The following is a 6,000-nucleotide window of genomic DNA, read 5'->3' on the forward strand; positions in this document are numbered from 1 at the left end:
TCGTGCTCAGCAGTGAGCCGAATATGGGTTGATAAAGAAACGATACGGGCTCTGCTGACAATTTCTGTAAGTTTAAAGAAGCCACATAAGCTAACCACGAAACCAACGAGACAGTAATAAATAATAAATATAAATACATAGTAACAACACAATTAAAAGATATTATTTTTCATGAATTTTATGACCAACAATAGGAGATGTTAAGGTCAATATACGCACCACTGCCTCTCATGTCTTGAGAGCACAACAAAAACTAAATCTTTTGATGACCAACAAAAAATATATAGTCACGGCTAAGTACACCTATTACGTAAATAAATTGTACAATAAAACACGAAGTTTTCGTTAATGGATTATGGGATAACGTTTACAAATCTTTTGTCTATTAGTGAAATACAAGACATACAATTTTACAAGACGAAGGTCCTGGGTTCGATCCCCGGCTGGGCAGATTGAGATTTTCTTAATTTCTCCAGGTCTGGCTGGTGGGAGGCTTCGGCCGTGGCTAGTTACCACCCTAACGGCAAAGACGTACCGCCAAGCGATTTAGCGTTCCGGTACGATGCCGTGTAGAAACCGAAAGGGGTGTGGATTTTCATCCTCCTCCTAACGAGTTAGCCCGCTTCCATTTTAGACTGCATCATCACTTACCATCAGGTGAGATTGTAGTCAAGGGCTAACTTGTAAAGAATAAAAAAAAAAAAAAAAAGAAATGAGCATTCTGTAAAAAATGTCTTATCTAAACTTGCAGTATTATAAACAAAGGCTCTGTTTACAGAATTAATCAGAATCTCTTGAAATATCTCAACAAATTACTCCAGTGTAAAGAAATTCTACAGACATTTCTTTATGTGTCACTATTTACCTACTCGTTCCTTTATCAATACTAATTTTAGAACGAGGTAAAGTTTGTCGTGTTGTAAGAGGTAATCTCTGGATTTACTGAAACAATTTTTTTTTCTACAAATTAGCCCTTGACGATGGTAAGTGATGTAGCCATCTGAGATGGAAGTGGGCAACTAGTTAGGATGGATGAAATCCACACTCCTTTCGGTTTCTACACGACATCGTACCGGAACGCTAAACCGCTTGGCGTCTTTGTCGGTAGGGTGGTAACTAACCAGACCTGGACCAATTAAGAAAACTTCAATCGGCCCAGCCGGGGATCGAACCCAAGACTCTTCTCTTCTTCTTGTAAATCCACCGCGCACACCACTGCGCCACGGACGCCGTCAAATTTTAAAATAGTTTGTTCTAATAACAAAACCTTAAAATCCAAACTACTAATATAACTACTAATAAACTAATATTATAAAGCTGAAGAGTTTGTTTGTTTGTTCGCTTGATTCAACGCGTTAATCTCAGGAACTGCTGGTCCGATTTGAGAATTTCTTCCAGTGTTAGATAGCCCATTTATCGAGGAAGGCTAAAGGCTATATATTATTCCCATATTCCTATGGGAACGGGAACCACGCGGGTAAAACCGCACGGCGTCAGCTAGTAAATAGATAAAATCAAAATATAACGCATAGTTTAGTGTGAACTATATGTTATTTAGTTAGCTACCTACTCCTTATGATAGTTACCTAACCAAGTTCTTTTTTGTCTTTAAATAATTTAATACCAGCCCAATATCGAGTTCTAAAAGCCCTCCCCGGCCTTTTTGTAAAGTACCCTCAAAGACGAACTGATAAGCATTTTCCACCGCTATTGAATTTCATCCCGACACGACTGTTCTTGACCTTACCCGTAAATCTGATACCTACTCAGACCCTCGTTACAAACTATATTTATAATGTAGGTTATCATTCTAATTGGAATATTTATTCATTAATGAATATATTGAAATTATTCAATATAATATTATGAAAATGATAATACTAATTTATTAATTTGTGTACAAGAATTACAACAGTACAAATAGCGATTGCAGACTTGAAAAACTATATTATTTACTATAGGACGCCCGCGACTTCGTCCGCCCTTAGACATCTTTAATTCAGTCCTTATCCATATATTACCAGTATCGCTGTAAAAATGGAGTAACTTCTCCCGTTTTCGAAACATTTCCCTTCACAGCTCTGCTCCTATTGATCGAAGCGTGATGAAAATTATACTATAACCTGCCCAGGAGTATGAAGAATAATTCTACCAAGTTTCGTTAGAGTCCGTCGAGTAGTTTTTTTCTATAACGAACATATAAATTTTACTAATTGGCATTTTTGGCATCAGTATCGATCACTAATCACCCCCTGAGAGTTATTTTGGAAATATATTTCATGTACACGTTCAGAATTGACCTCTCTACAGATTTATTATAAGTATAGTCTAGCCCATCATGTGACTATTATAATTTTTATATTATATAATGTAAAATAATATATGGTATTGCTTGAATGATAATAAATAAACAAAATAAATAAAAACACTCGCGTACCTCACTCCACGTGAAATTCAATATTTCGCGATTCGCGCGGGATTTCTCCGGGATAAAAATTAGGCGACATTTGTAAATAACCTCTCCTATCTTCCAGTGAAAGTCCCATTAAAATCGATTCAGTCGTTCCAAAGATTAACCCGGACAGACAGACAGACAGTGAAAATTTTATAGTATTTTAGTGTCGCGTTAGTGTTGAGTTAGTGTTGAGAAAAAGCAGTTCTTTTTAATCACAGACAAACTCTTTGATTTTTTTTTGATTGATAAATATTGGTACTGCGTAAAGTCTAAGTTTCTTAATGTTGCTTTTACTCGTAATTGTCATTACTTTTACAAAAGTTAGGACTGGATAAGGGGAATAAAAAACCAGAAGGTCGAACTGTCTTGAAAGTCTGCAGAGTTTAGGAAAATGGTCGGAATATTTTAAAAGTTTTTCATTAGTCCCTTCTAATCTCGATTCAATGAACGTTTATTACTATTTACAGCATCTCTTATCTGTCTTTGGGGTTCCCAAGGGATTAACGCCAAACTATTAACTTTAAGAACGTTTATCAGAAATCAAGAGGAAGGTCGGAATTTCCTTCCAACTGTTGTGTTAATAATAATCTAAACATTCGACATTACCTACTTTGTATTCAAGTAAGCAGTCACTACATCGTTTTTCATGGTATTTTCGTTTTTGTGATGATTTAAAATAGTTATATCAACGAAATAAGCTTGACTGCACTATTTTATATTAAGTGCTAATGTTTTTTTGTTTCTACGATCATCTAACATGATTATTTGAACGAATTTACATAAATAGCAGTTATTCGTTAAAAAAACGCTACTATCTGCCACTTTAATAATGTTATTATATGTAATATGACGATAATTGTGTCATTTCGTTGAAAACACAATGTTAGATGGTGCAGAAACGAAAATACGATGAAAAACGATGTAGCCACAGATTACTTGAATGGTACACCGAGGTACTTAACAACCCTGCTGGGCTAATTTAGAAAATATATAATTCTAAACTGAACCCCAGGGTCGATTCCAGGATAAAAATGTCCTCTGTTAAAAACAACACCAAACTACTTACCAAATGCGCCAAAGAGGTTGTCAAAACTTTGCTTATAACAACTTTTATAGGTTACCTAGAGCAAGATCGAAAATGAGCCACAGTGATAGTTGGTGTTCCAAATCCACGATGAAATGTACAATGGATTATACGGATATTGCCTGTCAACCGCGCACTGGACCACTGGACAGGAAGATCAGTGTGATGACGTATGCTCTCACCTACCTTGGAATTTATTTTTAGTGCATTTAATAATAAAAGCCGTGATAGCAGAGTGGGTATGACATACAATTTTACAAGACGGAGGTCCTGGGTTCGATCCCCGGCTGGGCAGATTGAGATTTTCTTAATTTCTCCAGGTCTGGCTGGTGGGAGGCTATTACGTCTTTGCCGTTAGGGTGGTAACTAGCCACGGCCGAAGCCTCCCACCAGCCAGACCTGGAGAAATTAAGAAAATCTCAATCTGCCCAGCCGGGGATCGAACCCAGGACCTCCGTCTTGTAAAATTGTATGTCTTGTATTTCTCTGCCTTCGATTCGAATTCGGTCTGGGGCATGCACCTCCAACTTTTCAGTTGTGTGCATTTTAAGAAATTAAATATAATGTGTCTCAAACGGTGAAGGGAAACATCGTGAGGAAACCTGCATACCAGAGAATTTTCTTCTTAAGGCAGTAGTTCACTTGTCTATATTTTTCTAGAGTTGTGTGTTAGAATCTATATCATATGGAGTAAAAAGACTACCATCAATAGATAGGTATTTCGTATTAAGACAGCCTCTCACACAGTTGGTTATTCAGTAGGTATCAATAGATTCTATCAATATACAGGTATGTCTCTATTTTTGCTCATTAGCGTTCGTGGCAATGCCAAGTTCAATAACAATTGTCAATTTGTTTTTATGCGAGTATTTCCTACTTACTTATGTACTCGACGAATTACAGAGTTGTTAAGATACATAACATCGGTAGGTACCAGTATTATAATAGGCACTAGAAGACTCTATTTAATAACTAGCGGAATCCGTCAAGCTTAACTTTAACTCATTCCCTACCCCTATCCTATTCTTCTCCCACTTTACAGCTACCGTACCCTACCCTACCCCTACCCAAGCTACCCCTACCCAACCCTACCTAGAGGTAATCTAATCTCAATCGGTTCAATATTTTCAGAGCCTATTCAATACATACAAACAAACAAAAATCAAACCTTTCCTCTTCATAATATTAGTATAGAGTAATATTTTTATTATAAGCAATATTTTTTAAATGATATACGATCGTTAATAAAAATAGTTTTAACCCACAAGTTCATAGACTTCGTCAAACAAATTTAATGCCGTAGTCATTTTTTTTAACCAGAACTTATTGAAAAGAAGGTCGGTTAAGAAGAAGGCGAACAACTCAAAGAAACAAATTCAAATTTGCATTTATAAAAAAAAAAAACAATAAATGAAATAAATTATATGAGGCTTAACACCTAAGTATGTCAGGAATACGTCCTACAAGTGCTACGTAGTATTTTGTTATTACTGGTAACAACTTCACATGACACGCCATGTGAAATTGTTACTCTGTTTATCTGGTATTCCACTTACCTACTATCATTTGGCCATCAAAAAATTAACTTAAGCACTGTACCTAGATAAATAATATAGATGCATATTATTTATCGAGGTACAGTGCATAAGTTAATAGCAGGCTATAATTAAAGTCCATGTTATCGATAATTTAACGTGAACGTTATAAACTTATTACGGGTTCCTATCATATTTCAGAACATAATAGTTTGAGGCAGCGGTGTTCTGAATCCGGAATGAAGTGAACAATGAATCCGGATATTGGATGTCAACCGCACGAGCGGATATTGGATCACAATGCACAGACACATGCCGGATAAACTACGTAGGTTGTAGGGACATTTATAAGCTTATATTATGTCACTAGCTCTTAATAACTACTTCTAAGTAAAAATATCGGAACGAAGTTTTTCTTTTTATCGGATAAGACCTACTAATTTATTGATCACTAAATTATTATGATTTTTAAATTATATTTATCGATCAATTATTGTAATTAGACAATTTTCTACTAAATGTAAACGTTTTGTAATATAACAAATTAATTTCTGTCACATTTCAGATCATAGTAATAGTCTGAGCCAGACTAGCGGTGTTCTGAATCCGGAATGAAGTGAACAATGAATCCGGATATTGGATGTCAACCGCACGAGCGGATATTGGATCACAATGCACAGACACATGCCGGATAAACTACGTAGGTTGTAGGGACATTTATAAGCTTATATAATGTCACTATCTCTTAGTAACTACTTCTAAGTAAAAATATCGCAACGAAGTTTTTCTTTCTAACGAAAAAGACCTACTAATTTATTGGTCACTAAATTATTTTGATTTCTAAATTATATTTATCGATCAATTATTGTAATTAGACAATAATTTTCTACTAAATGTTAAATAAATTAGTAAGTCATATCCGATAA

The sequence above is a fragment of the Bicyclus anynana genome, chromosome 11 (assembly GCF_947172395.1).
Source record: "Bicyclus anynana chromosome 11, ilBicAnyn1.1, whole genome shotgun sequence".
In the NCBI taxonomy this organism is placed as follows: domain Eukaryota; kingdom Metazoa; phylum Arthropoda; class Insecta; order Lepidoptera; family Nymphalidae; genus Bicyclus; species Bicyclus anynana.